At 43.5% G+C, this 14760-nt stretch overlaps 1 protein-coding gene across 1 annotated transcript in view; it reads right to left on the reverse strand.

Annotated features, from left to right (window-relative positions):
- Positions 1-14760, reverse strand: part of UST (uronyl 2-sulfotransferase) — a 328787-nt gene that overhangs the window by 172085 nt on the left and 141942 nt on the right. Inside the window, exon 4 of the mRNA XM_025193114.1 lies at positions 7006-7161. The gene's annotated coding sequence lies outside the window, so the exon portion shown is untranslated. The remainder of the gene's footprint in view (positions 1-7005; positions 7162-14760) is intronic.

Genomic DNA, 14760 nt, shown 5'->3' on the forward strand with positions numbered 1-14760 from the left:
GCATCATACACCAGTACGCTATCACCAGCTAATACAGCCCTTGGCAGTGACGGCCCAATGCTGGATCTTGGTTGCTGGAGAAGAGTGACCAAGAACTACAGGTCTATATGGTACACGGTGCTTGAGGAGAAAAATACACAAGACAAACATTTTCAGGGATTTCAGAAGTTAACAAACAAGAGCAAGCCATCTTCAAAGACCCTTTTACCTGACAACAACTGCGCTAGCATAACTTCTCTGCCATATTTAGAGATGTCTCAATTATAAAACAATTTAAATGAATGTGCAAGAGTTAAGGACTTCTTAGAGTGATATCTCTTACTGGATCACTGTATAATTGGTATACAGTTAGACATGCCATGAACCAGATCACAGATTTTCAAATGAGCTTAATGTTGGTCTCCTACAATGCCGACTTCAAGACACTGAAGTCTGAGTACTTGGAGCAGTTGCCTGGGAAGCTGAAATTGTTCTACCAATTCCTGGGAGACTGGATATGGTTTGCCAGGGAAAATGAACCTTTTTGGACTTCCTTGAGTATGATGTCCTGGACCAAATCCTCATGTTTGCACACAAGTGTCTGGATCAATTTAAGAAGGTCTGACCTGATGAAGGAGGTCTTATATTCAAAAGCCTGTCTAACTATGTTCCAACTATACAGTTGGTGCAATACAAGATATCACCCTAAGAAAGCCTTGCTTCTTGCATAATTGCTGGACCATCACTGCTAAAACACCACTTTTATAATCACCATAACATTTAAATAAATGAGCAGTAAAAGCTTGATTTTACAGACTGAAGGAATAATAGGCCTGACTCTATTCTAGCCTAGATTCTTACTTGTTCCCCTATACCAGCAGCAAGTTTGGGCATAGACTTAAGCACTGGTTACAAAAGAAGACTTTTGCTTGAGTTCAGAACCCTGAAGTTTTAAACAGGGCTGACAGCTACTCAGTCTCTGGTCCCAGTTCATAATCAAACAGCATAATGTTATTTTAAACCCATCAAAGGAAGAAACCTAGGAGCAAAACTCAAAGCAGGCATTTCCTCCATATGCTGAAATCCCAACTTACCTTCCTTATCCTAAGTCCTTTAGTGCCCCATCATGTCATAATGGATCAGCATAATCAGTACTTGAATTCAGAATGCTGCTGCATTTTCAGCAAACTCCACCAGATGGCATAACAAAAAGACTCAAGAAAACTAGATGGGACTCTTTCCTAAGTGAAATAAACACGGTTGATATCTTAGTCATGACTTTATTTGAAAAAGAAAACTAAAATTCAGTCTTGCAAGGTAGGACACCTTGATTCTCCCCTGTGAATATTTATCTCCCTGTATTATGATGCTCAGAGCAGCTGCCTCTTGTTTCTGATTTATTTAAAAAAAAAAAAAAAAAAAAAGAAGAAAAGCAAAATGTTTTGTTCCACTGGGAACAAAATCAGTAGAAAACCCTGCCTAAGGAATTTGAAAAAACTACTTGGACAGCAAGCAAACTGCTGCATTTCATCAGGAGTGAATTCAAGTTCAAAATGTAAAAGCAGTGATGCCAGGAAGACTTTCCAAGTTCAACATTATGTCAGTTTATGATCTTCATTAACATTAATGCAAAACAAGAAGAGACACTTACTGTCTCTCTTTTGCAAACAGTCTTCTGTTTTTAACCTCTTTTGTCCATCCACTGAAGTCTTTACAAAAGGGCTTTATAAATTCAATCTTTATATACATCACAGTACATATATATTTCATTTTTGTTCCTACTTTATTTGTGCAGTAATTTGAATCAGGTTTCATTTCCAACCCTCAAATGTTGGAGGTGTCTATTAAAGCTCCATAAAATCACTGACTAGAACTGTGGAAGAGGCTGGCTATGCCCAATCTGCAGACTGGAATGAGGAGAGCCAATATAAAAGCATCAGATCTGGGAGGAAGGTAATGATGAGAACAATACAAAAGTTGCTACTAACCTCTTCACTTGAGGGCTGCCTATACTTGTGAAACTGGGGAACAGCAAGTTCTCATCAAGATAATGAAAAACAAATGTGTCAGTACTGCTTTCCATGATAATCTATGAAAGTTTAAAGAACTTTATTTTTTTTCTTAATAGGCCCACAATAATTCTCCTACCTGTCACAACCCAGTGATTTTTGTGCCTCGGCACGATGGAATTTCCTGGCCACATGAGAGCTCCTTTGCACGGCAGAGTGTTCTGCTGCAATTGAGAGCCTGCGTGCAGGAGAGTTCCCGCCAATTTACAGTTTCCTTTGCAGGATGCATTTCTTCTTTGCAGCACAGAAATGCACGGTGCAAAGAGTTCCCGCTATTCAGATGTAAATTTGTGCCCTGCTATTGGCCAGTGCTAAATTATTCACACGTGGCGGCTAGTAATTGGCTCGCTGGCCGGTTAAAAATCTGCGCGACTTCCGCCCCAGTTGAAGAGCTCTGAGCACGCTGCACAGTGCCTCTGAAGTTATCTGACTTGCGGCGGCCGATTGATAGACTGATCACCTATCGATCTTTCTTCCCGTCACCGAGTGCAACCCTGACGTACCCCTTTCCCTGCCGGCTTCGAATTGCGGATGGATTAACTGGCTTGGGCCCTGCCAGCTGGAACAACTCGTGTGGTTGTTCCGACGACCCGACCACCTGCGTCGTGATTGCAAGCGGCGTGAGTAAAGTTTTTTACAACCAATAAGTTGTGTCTGCCTCTCCATTCACCAGCCCGCCCTAACGTACGACCAATTTCTAACGTAACTCGAGTCGGCTCTGGCCGTCCGAGACACTACCATATCTCTTTTTTTGTGCACACAGCCTAAAAAGAGTAAAACAACTCATTCTGAAAATTAGGAAAAAAGAAACCCGAGAATAAATTTATTCAACTGTAAAACCATTTGTCAAGAATTATTTTGGAGTAGACTATTACTCCTAAAAATAGATCTATAACACGAGCTTAAAATTAAATACATCTAAACAATCCTTAACTAAAGCACTGTGCCATTAACATCCTTGTAATTTGTAAGTTAAGCACCTTGTTCTTTTTGTGGTTTACACATGGCTAATTTTATCAGTGATGCAGGCAGCTATTACAACATTTACCTGAATCAGCACTAAAAAGAACAGCCTTTCAGCAGAGAAATGTACACGCAGGATACCTGACTGAGTGCCTTGTAAAGGTTTTGTTTTGGTATTATTTATATTAATACTTAATGAAAAAGATGATGTAATAGACTTTTATAGCTGCAGTTTCAAGTGGTAACTGGGATTTAGAAACTCTATCTTATCTATAATATTGTTATGGCTTGCTATGAAAACTGGTGGTGTATTCATTGCCCTTCCCTTGGATAAAGTTAAGCAACTGTTCTACACCGTTATGGAACCAGACAACCAAAATGATAGAAACTTGACCCAAAAAACACAGATGCATATAGGCAGAGGGGCCTTTCTGTGTATTGTCTTGTGAAGAGGGGTAACATGTAATATTGGACCCTCTCCTTGGACTGTAACCTTGTCATGGTGGAGAGGCTTGTGTGTTCCAATGACCCTCAGAGCTATGTTGTCTGGAGTCTTGAACTCCTAGTGGGGTCTCCCCTGGTGAATGAATCTGAGGTGAGGTTCCAGACTAAGCATGGTCCAAACTCCTGAAGACCCCAATGGTGGAACAGGCATATTTGAAGACCTGCTGGTTCTCTTTGGCTGTGAAGGTGGATAAGGGCTACAGTGGGATGGAGGTCTCCAATTGTCTTGGAGATCCTTGCCAGTGTTCAGGGCTCCTTCTTGTCAAGCTCATGTGCTTGTCACTTGCGCACCGGCTTCCTCACATTAAAAGATGTCATGCACAGCACTCTGCCAGGGATGTTAACATCTCCCACAAACCAAATCCTGTGGCGACGGATGAGTGGCAGTGGGACAGAAACGGTTGTGTGAGAGTCATTTTGCCATAACCTACAGACACAGAAGTACAATTTGGCATCTGCGGCTGTGACTATACAGTCCTCTCCTAGCTTTCCCCCTCCACAGGGTACCCACAAAGCAGAGGGGGCTGAGGCTTTATGGTGCCCCATCCTTGCCTTTCACTGGGGAGGCACAGGTGTGACATTTCTTGAAGACTGCCACACCACACCATCCAACCCCCACAGGGTGTCATTTCAGGTCTTACCCAGGACCACAGGAACCTCCTCTATCCCTATAGTTCCTACGCTAACCTCCAGATGTTCTAGGAGCTGCTCTCCTCAGGCTGTGTGATGTTGCTCCACTGGCTTCCTAGATGCAACTACCAGCTCAGCTCCTAGGGCCTGGGCTTATACCCTAGCTGCCCAGCCCTCATTCAATCTGAGTTCCCCTCTTACGGTCATGTGACTGCATAATTGGGCCTAACCGCACCTACTGGCTGCTCCACAGCCTGCTCAAGCCCCTTAAAGTGGTGGGCACCAAATATGCCCCGCCACAACCCTCCAACCAGCAAAAACAAGAGACTTATCACCAGCTCGAAGCTGTAGTTCAGAGGAGGCTACGGGCTAACAACCAGCGGTGGTAAGCAAAGGCCATGGAGATCTAGAGTTTTGCTGACCAACATGACATGAGAAGTCTCTTTCAAACAATAAAAAACATACACAAGGCCACATTCTAATGGCCCAACCTCCTTGCGATCCCAGGATGGTTCCACCCTTCCCACAGACAATGTATCCATCAAGCAACACTGGAAGGAGTACTTCAAGACTCTACTCAACTATGAATCTGACATCTCAGCTACCACCATCGAGTCCGTCCCTCAACACCAAGTAATAGAACCTCTAGCTGATCCTCCATCCTTCAAGGAAGTCTGGCGTGCCATCACTCAGACCAAGAACAATAACGTGCCAGGGCCAGATGGCATCCCTGCAGGTCTTCAAAGCTAGTAGAAAAGCAGTAGCACAAAAATTTCACCAACTTCTCATCAAAATATGGGTTCATGAGGAAGCTCCACCTGACTTAAAAGAATGTCCCCTTTCTTGAAAATGAATTTTAAAGACTTAAAATTCATTTTCAAGAAAGGGGACAAGTCAGTGTGTGGGAACTACCGAGGCACTGCCCTCCTCTCCATTGCCAGGAAGATTCTTACTCGCATCCTTCTGAATTGCTTCCTCCCACTTGCCAAAGATATCCTTCCAGAATCCCAGTGTGGCTTTAGACCACCTTGGGGTACCACCGACGTAATTTTTGTTGCACGACAGATCCAGGAGAAGTGTAGTGAGCAACACCAGGAGCTGTTTATGGCACTCATTAACCTAACCATGGCCTTCAACTCCACCAATCTTGAAATCTTATGGAAGGTGCTGGCTAGGTTTGTTTGTCCACTGAAGTTCATCAGTGTCCTCCGGCTACTCCATGATGGGATAACCACCACAGTCCTTTACAATGGATCAGAGACAGACCCATTTATCATATGTACTGGTGTCAAGCAGGGCTATATCATAGTCTCAACCTTTTTTTCCCCACCTTATCTTGCTGTAATTTTGATTCTCATCCATGACCGCCTTCCTCCCAGAATTGGGATTGAATATCAAATAGACAGTCAAGCTTTTCAATCTGCACTGCCTTCACAGCAAAACAAAAATTACCAAGACTGGCATCACTGACCTTCAGTACACTGACAACTGTGTTATCCTCACACACAATGAGACTGATCTGCAGTCAAGCCTTGACTTTTTCTCAGGTGCCTATCACAGCATGGGACTCTCCCTTAACACTGGGAAGACCAAGGTACTCCATCAGCCTGCCCCAGCACAAGCTGCCTCCCTCCCTCAACAAATTATCACTGATGGAGAACCTGTGGAAAACACTGAGCATTTCCCATACCTTGGCAGTCACCTCTCCCAGTCACTCAATCACTCTTGATGTAGAAATCAAACATAGGATTCGCTGTGCCAGTGTATCTTTTGGAAAGCTGCTTCACTGTGTCTTTGCTGACTGAGAGCTGCAGATGGAAACTAAGATTCTGGTCTATAATGCAGTGCTGATCCCCACCCTCCTCTATGGGTGTGAGATGTGGGTGATATGTTGAAGCCATCTTAAGCACCTCGAACAGTTCCATCAGCATTGCCTCAGGAAGATCTTCTGCATTACATAGGAAGGCCCCAATGCCAGGACCCTCTCGCAGCTAGTATAACCAGCATTGAGGTAAAGATCACAAAACATCAACTCTGCTGGGCTGGCCACTTTGTGCAGATGGCTGACACTCAGCTCCAAAGCAAGTCCTCTGCTTTCAACTTAGTCATGGTAAGAGGACCCACAGAGGATAGAGGAACACCTACAAGGACATCCTGAAAGCGTAACGTAAGAAGGGTAGCATCATCCCTATAAACTAGGAAGTGCTGACTGGTAACAGGTCTAATGACACTGCACCATACATCAAGGCAGAGCCCACTTCGAAGAGAACCGTCTTGCTCAGGAATCCGAAAAATAACAAAAGAGGAAGGAAAACACACAACATCCTAGCCAACAGTTGCTCCCCCCTCCTCCCCCCCCAGGGCATCATTTATCATATCTATGGAAAAACTTGTAGAGCACAGATCAGACTCTCAGACACCTTAAAATTTACCTGTAATCCCCACCCCTCGGCAGACATAATTCTCATATCGAGGGACAGCCGACTGATTTACCATTTTGGGCAGAGGGGAAAAGTGTCAGAGACAGAAAAAACCACAGGAGAGCGAGAAACTAAGGAAAGCTCAGACACTGACATAACAGCACTGGTAGCATGGTCCTGAAAAAAAGTGTTGGGGCCAAGTTCTGGCTGTAAGTAAAGAAACTCTCTTATTATTTAATTTCTGCTTTATTCAAGGACCTTGTACACCCTTGATAAACAAACAGGATTTCTTCAAAGAAACCTGGCTACAACAATTTCTCCCACTAACCAAAACAACTTTAATTCAAATAGGATAGCAGAATATTTTCAGTGTGACATCACTAGACCTATCTTTTTCTTTTCTAACTTTACAGTAAAGTAAATGAACACAAACAACTTACCTGTTCACTTTTGGTCAGTCTAGTTTTGTTATGTATATCAGATGTGACTAGGTTGAACCCATGTTTCTCTGAGAGGATCCTCAAAAGTAAAACCACAGTTCTACTCCCACACTTTCCAACTCTGTTGTACACCACTTGGCTAGGGAAAGGAAGTACCTAGATGAAAAATGAAAACAAATATAATTAGCATATTAATATTTACATTTCTATATACTCAGAGATACCAAGGAAATGTGCTGCGACTCCAGAGAGAAACATGGCTAGGATACTGTATGCATCCCCAGCGCTGGGTGCCCCCGAGGCTGGGGATTTTGACTGGGGTATGCCAATACTCCTGCTGGGTCTAAAAAAAACCTGGAGGTTCCTGATGAGAGGGTCTTGCTCCACCACTCAGGGTCAGGAAGGAATTTTACTGCACAGTCAAATCAGCATGAACTATAGGGGTGTTTTTGCCTTACTCTGAGGCAGAAGTCACAGTCCTTCTTGAGATCTTTTGAGTGTATTTTAACAAACAGCAGTAACAAAAAAATTGACAGCCCTGATCCCCCTGCTTTATCTAGTAAATTAGGGTATTGTTGGTGCTTTGGGGCATTGTGCCTGGTAGTTGTGCAAGAGTTCATGCAGTTAATAGGATAAACAAACACTTGTATAGTATGATGCAGATAGGGATGCTTCTGCCTGGAGCAGGAACACAGACTAGATAACCTTCAGAGGCTCCTTCTAGTTCTACTTGTCTCAGATCCTATGATTCTATCCATATCTAAATTATAAGCATTTATTTCGACTAGCAAGCTACAAACATATGCCTTATATTCTTTAGCATATTAATGGAAGGCTAGATGGTTCAAAAGATGTGGATGGGCTATGGAGACTTCCACCTCTAGTTTGCAGATTAAGGTGCTAGTCCAGGCCTGTTGCGACTCGGAGACACAAGGCTGCTGCTTGATGACTTATTAAAGAAATTGAAGGGGTTTTGTTTGCTGCTTGTGCCTACATTACAATATGCATTATCACAATCAGTCAGCTCTGAGTGTTTCAGCAGAAAAGACAAAGAGAAACGTTCTCAGAGAGTTATCTAGCTCTGGAGATGGCCCATCACAGGCACAGTTGACAAAGTTGAAAGGACAATTTCAGGGATGCTTGGGCTATAAATGTTTGATTGATACATTGTTTGAGGGCCAGATTCTAATTTCACCCATTTAAGTGCATAGGTAGGCTTCGGTACCTAAGGGTGAATTTATTCCACCCTGTTTGAGTCCCTGAAAAACTTATTACAGGAGGCAGGTGGATACTCCTCTTTGCTATTTTTTGTATGACTCAGTTGTAAGGATCAGAGGACTGCATGTTATGAAAGTAGATGCATTCATGAATTTTTGGGGACTCGAGCAGGGTAAAAACAGGCATATAAAGTCACTTGGATGTCCAACAGGTAGAAAAAAAAAATCTTGCCTTTAGATTCCAAATTCACCCATCTAGCACCTCTCACCTATGTAAAAATTGATTAACTTTTTCTGAGAGAGAGGCAGAATAAATCTTCTAAGAGACCGAGTATGAATTGGGCTTTAACAGCTATGTTGAATGTAGAGTTGTTTCTAACTCATAAATGGATTACTTGATCCATTATGAAACACTGTTTAATGAACTGGCATCTCTCTAGTGCTATAAATAAAAGACATTCACTGGAGCTACTTGATGGGAACTGAAATGACCCAATGGTGAAATAAATTACCTGAACCAAACCCACAACATATCCCTGTGTAGTGTAGTACAATTTGAATAGAATCTTCTTCCCATCAACAAGGTCCCACAGTAATTTCTTACAAGGAACATTAGTCTGTTTCTAACAACAATTGATTGACTGTAATATTACCTTTGATAGAAAGGTAAGGGGTTTTATCTGGAGACTTGGGCATTTGTGTAGTAAAATTTATTTTTCGTTTTCTTCTCAGTTTCATTTTTAATGTTTTGGATTATCAAAATGATTCTTCCTACATTTGTGTCCATAATAAGGTAGAAATTCCTAACACTTTATCTGAATGGTTTATTTGCACAGAGCTACAGGAAATATGTATTGATGTATTAATTCCTGGTATTATTTTTAAGGAAGGAAATAATACTAAGCACTCGTAGCACTTCATACTCTCAAAGCTCTTTATAATCATTAAGTATTTCAACCAAGTATGGTATATGAGAATAGCAAAAATGTTCAAACCCCCCCGCCTCCCCCCAAAACTGTATGCTAAACACTGGATATTTAAGATAAGGGGAAAACTATGCGTTGAGTGATGAAGAATGGCAATTTCACTATATTTTTCTCAAAAAGAATTATGCTATAAAATGGGATTCGGTATGGAATGAAAGTAGCCAAGGGAATCATGAGAGAACCAAAGAAGACTACTTCAACCAAATCATATGTAGGAAGACACTAGCTTTAAAAACATAAAGTGCAAGAATGCAGAAAGTAGGGTAATAAAGACTTGAACTTTTAAAGGTTTGCAGAACCAAGGGGCAAGATGCAGCAAAATCACAAAGTGATTATTATTATTATAATAACTGAAGTGAGAAACTGACAAGAAATTGCTACAGACAAGATCAATAGTCACTGAAACTTTGGAATACTGACCGGCCTGAGTAATGGGCATAATGATTATAAACAGCTTTGAGAGTATGAGCTTCCCAAGGTTGTTGAGGGATGAAGGTGACCTCCTGTGCCAGGTGTTGTATATGGGAGCAGCAGACTCTACTTTTAGTTCCCTTTTTTCAAAAAAAGTGCCAGGAGAAAGAAATAATTGATGATTTTTCATTACTAGTTACACAAGGGTTTCTGCTGCTGTTGGCATATTAATATTCTCTTAAAATTAGTTTTTATATACAGAAATATCTGCTCCAAGTTCCTTCCCAGTAGTTATATCTATAGTCCTGCAGCTGTTCCAAGAGAGAGAAGAAAACACATTGAATGTAATTTAACAAGTCAACTTTGGGGGATTTTGCTTTTGTCAACCACAAAATGAAGTAAAAAAAACAGTGGTCTCAAGCTAGCTCTGGACCATAAATCTTTTAAGTACTGTATATTCTGTCATAATTTCAACCCTCTCTCTCTCATTAAAATACCATTATGCAATTATGCAGAGTTCTTGGCCAAAAGGATAGCAGTGCTTACTTTCTCCTTGTCCTCATTTCCAATACATTAAGAAGCAAAAGTTTTCTTTGCTAGGTTGGCTAGCAAAACTAACTTCCTATGCATTCTGCAATTCTGGTTTCTCTAACACTATTTACAATAAGTTCATTACTTCCAGCCCTTTCATTTACAATATGCTATAACCTCTTTAAAACAACTTCTAGGTTTCATTGATGGTCATCTGGCAACTCCTTAAAGGCAAAAAGGAGTTGCTTCTCTATTTTTCCTATTGTACCTCTCCTCAAGGATTCAGTTAGGGACACTCTTAGTTGTGCCAAACACAGGGCCAGTCTGCGGGCTGAATCATGCCCACAGGCCGGCCCCATGTGCCAGATCCAGTCCGCAGGGCTGGTCCAGAGCAGGTGCTGCATGCAGCATGCAGCCTAGACAGGTTGTGTGTGCTGCTTGCAGCATGTGTGCTGGCTCCAGCCTGTGCATATGTAGCACGCACCTGCCCCAGCCCCAAACATGGCACACACTGTGTTTTAGATTCAGCAGGTCGGGTTAGCCTGTGGGCTTGATCTGGATCAGCCCCAGATCCAGTGTGCAGGGCCAGTCTGCCACAGGCACTGCATGAAGTGTGTCCCAAACCAGTCCCAAGCCATCTGTAACCCATGCCAGATAGGTTTCATGTGCCAGCATGCACTGCGTTGTGGCATGTAGCACTGTGGGCTAGATAATACGGTTCTGTGCGCCGCGTCTTTCACACCCCTGTACTAAGCTGCATCATACCTTTCTTCCCTCCTCTGGACCCTAGGCATTCCTATGAACTTGGATCCACAAAGAAAACTGTAACATATTTTCATTCTACCAGCTTTCATAGATTCATAGATATTAGGGTCAGAAGGGACCTCAGTAGGTCATCGAGTCCAACCCCCTGCCATGGGCAGGAAAGAGCGCTGGGGTCAGATGACGCCAGCTAGGTGCTTGTCCAGTCTCCTCATGAAGACATGCAGGGTAGGTAGGGGAGAGCACCACCTCCCTTGGAAGCCCATTCTAGATTCTGGCAACCTTTACTGTGAAGAAGTTCTTTCTAATGTCCAACCTAAATCTGATCTCCATCAATTTGTGGCCATTGTTCCTAGTTACTCCAGGCGGTGCCCTAGTGAATAGAGCATCTCCTATTCCCTGATGCCCTCCTCTGATGAATTTATAGGCAGCCACAAGGTCACCTCGCAGCCTTCTCTTGCAAAGGATGAAGAGATTTAGGTCCCTTGGTCTCTCCTCGTAGGGCCTTGCCTGCATGCCTCTGACCATATGAGTGGCCCTCCTCTGAACCCTCTCAAGATTCTCCGCATCCCTCTTGAAGTATGACGCCCAAAACTGGATGCAGTACTCCAACTGCGGCCTGACCAGTGCCACATAGAGGGGAAGCATGACCTCCCTGGACCTGTTCATCATGCACCTGCTAATGCATGATAAAGTGCAGTTAGCCTTGTTGGTCACTTCATCACATTGATGACTCACGTTCATCTTGGAGTCAACTATGACTCCAAGATCCCTTTCCGCTGCTGAGAAGGTCATCCCCCAGCCTGTGAGCATATTGGTGGTTACTTTTGCCCAGGTGCAGCATTTTGGACTTGTCTTTCATAGTTTCATAGTTGGTAGGGTCGGAAGGGACCTGAGCAGATCATCAAGTCCAACCCCCTGCCCTGGCAGGAAAAAGTACTGGGGTCAAACAACCCCAGCAAGGTGTTCATCTAACCTCCTCTTAAAGACCCCCAGGATAGGAGCCAACACCACTTCGCTTGGAAGTTGGTTCCAGATCCTAGCCACCCTGACTGTGAAGTAGTGCCTCCTGCTGTCTAGTCTGAATGTACCCTCTGCCAGCTTGTGACCGTTATTTCTTGTCACTCCTGGTAGTGCTCGGGGGAACAGGGACTCCCCCAATGCCTGCTGGTCCCCCCGACTAGGTTGTAAACGGCCACTAGATCCCCCCTCAGCCGTCTCCTGTGGACAGGTTCAGGTCCCTTAGCCTTGTAGGGCCTGCCCTGCTGCCCCCTGATCATGCGGGTGGCCCTCCTCTGAACCCTCTCAATGCTGTCCACATCCCTCCTGAAGTGCAGCGCCCAGAACTGGATGCAGTACTCCAACTGCGGCCTGACCAGTGTCGCATAGAGGGGGAGGATCACCTCCTTGGACCTGCTCGAGATGCATCTGTGGATGTTGAACTGTATCCTATTTCATTTTGCCCATTTTTCCAACCTGCCCAGATCTGCCTGGATCCATTCCCTACTCTCTGGTGTGTTAGCTTTGCCCCATAATTTGGTATCATCTGTGAACTTAGACGGGGTGCTCTCCATACCCTCGTCCAAGTCACTGATGAAGACATTGAATAGCGCCGGTCCAAGGACCAAGCCTTGTGGGACTCCATTGCCCACATCTTTCCAAGTCAATATCGACCCATCCACCACCACCCTCTGGGTGTGACCCCTTTCACTGGTCTCCTACGGTTGTCTAAATTCTGATTTTCCTCTTGGGTTGTGTCAGTTGTTAAAGAAAAACTGGTGAGAAGTGAGTGTGTGCTACTGATGTGCATTCTACAGTACATATATAAAACTGTCCTACTAGGCTTACTTCTTCTGTCTTACAAGGCACTCTGTTCTTTATCTCCAACAGGCAGAACCAAGCACATCACAAACTTGTTAAAAGACAAATTGGTCATCATTGGAAAAACTGTAATGAAGAGCAACTGGATAAAATACATGGAATGTAAAGGCTTTAATGGCAAAATTAGAATATATTTAAAGATGGAGGTATAACAATGTAGCTAGGCACCTAGATGTAATGGGCCAGGTCATGGGCCATCTGACATAGTAGTTAGGCCACCCAAGGAGGGCCAGAGACAGGCCAAAACACAGGTCAAATCTGGGGTCAGGAAACAGCTACCAAGTTACCAGATTCAGGGGAAATCCAAAAGCACGATCCAAATCACATGCAAAGTCAAATTTCAGGAGGCAGAGTCCAAAATACTGACTCCAAGGGAAAACCCAGAAGCTGAATCCAGAAACAGTGAGCGGGGTCAGGGAACAAGAAGTACTAGATCACAGAGGCTTGTCAGGGTAGACCTTCAGCAGCAATCGTTGCCTGGCCTTGGCTGTCAAGCTGGAACTAAATGGGAAGTCGTTCTCCCCACGGGCAATCAGGAGGCCCAACAGTGTGGCCAACTATGGAATTAGCCCAGGCTGAGCTGCCTGGTAAGACCCCCTAGCACAGGTATAGCAGCAATGTCTAGCTTCCACCGTGCCACCAATACAATTGCACTGCTGTGGCAGCAATGTTTTTTTCTGCTGCCTTCCTCCTTCCCCCACTCCCATCCAAGTCAGTGACCAGTGTCTCAATCACCGTGCCTTAGTTATGCTACTGTTTAAAGATATTCACCCACAATAGATTTGACATTGTGTGCCAAGTTCATTTTAGAAAGACAGAAAAAAAGAGCTATTCTGCATCAGATTTTGGCCTTAGCGTGAAAACTATTCTTAAACTGTACGAAGACACTAAGAAATCACAGAAGGTGAGTAGTGGTTATCAGTGCAAAATGAGGTACAGTTTGGATGCATTCACGACTAGTTTGCCTAAGGTGTTTCTTCAGCAAAGGCCCAGACCTTTGTAACAGCTCAGCACTTGCTTTGTAGCAATGCAAGGACAGCGTAACTTAGCTATCAAATCCCAAGTACAAAGAGGAATTTTTGGAGCCAAAAGGCACAAGTGTACTGCTGTTCTCCACTGTAGCCAGTTAATACCAGCAAAAACTGCAATTCTACCTACTTCACAGGATAATGCATGCGGTGCCAAGCTTGCTTTATGAAAAATGCTTTTTTACGTTATATCATGATTTAGTAACAGTTTCTGTTGAGAGACCACTGTTCCAACATAACCTGCTGAAAATTTATATGTCAGATACTACTTGGAAAAGCAGTTGAGATACTGCTTGGAAAGTTAAACTATTCAAAAGGAACTCTAAGTGGAGTAGTGCTGTGCTATTTGGAATTTATAGGCAATTACTGGAATGAGCAATAAGGGCAGTTAAAAAGGACGTGGATGTACTCCAATTCACCTGAATAGTGCCCCCTTTCTAGCCATCATTTTACACTTCTAACTAAACTCAACTAGAGGGATGAAGTTCATAATTACAAGACCAATGAATTTCACCAGTATTAAAATAATATACATAGACTATTTTGTTCATATCTAATTCATTGCATGAGCAATGACAGAAAATGGGTGCTTTCCCATATCATATGTTCTAATCTCTACAAATGTAGATTCATAGATGTTAGGGTCGGAAGGGACCTCAATAGATCATCAAGTCTGACCCCCTGCATAGGCAGGAAAAAGTGCTGGGTCAAGATGACCCCAGCTAGATGCTTATCTAACCTCCTCTTGAAGACCCCCAGGGTAGGGGAGAGCACCACCTCCCTTGGGAGCCCGTTTCAGACCTTGGCCACTCTAACTGGGAAGAAGTTCTTCCTAATGTCCAATCTAAATCTGCTCTCTGCTAGCTTGTGGCCATTATTTCTTGTAACCCCCGGGGGCGCCTTGGTGAATAAAACCTCACCAATTCCCTTCTGTGCCCC

The sequence above is a fragment of the Alligator sinensis genome, unplaced genomic scaffold (assembly GCF_000455745.1).
Source record: "Alligator sinensis unplaced genomic scaffold, ASM45574v1 scaffold786_3, whole genome shotgun sequence".
NCBI lineage: Eukaryota > Metazoa > Chordata > Crocodylia > Alligatoridae > Alligator > Alligator sinensis.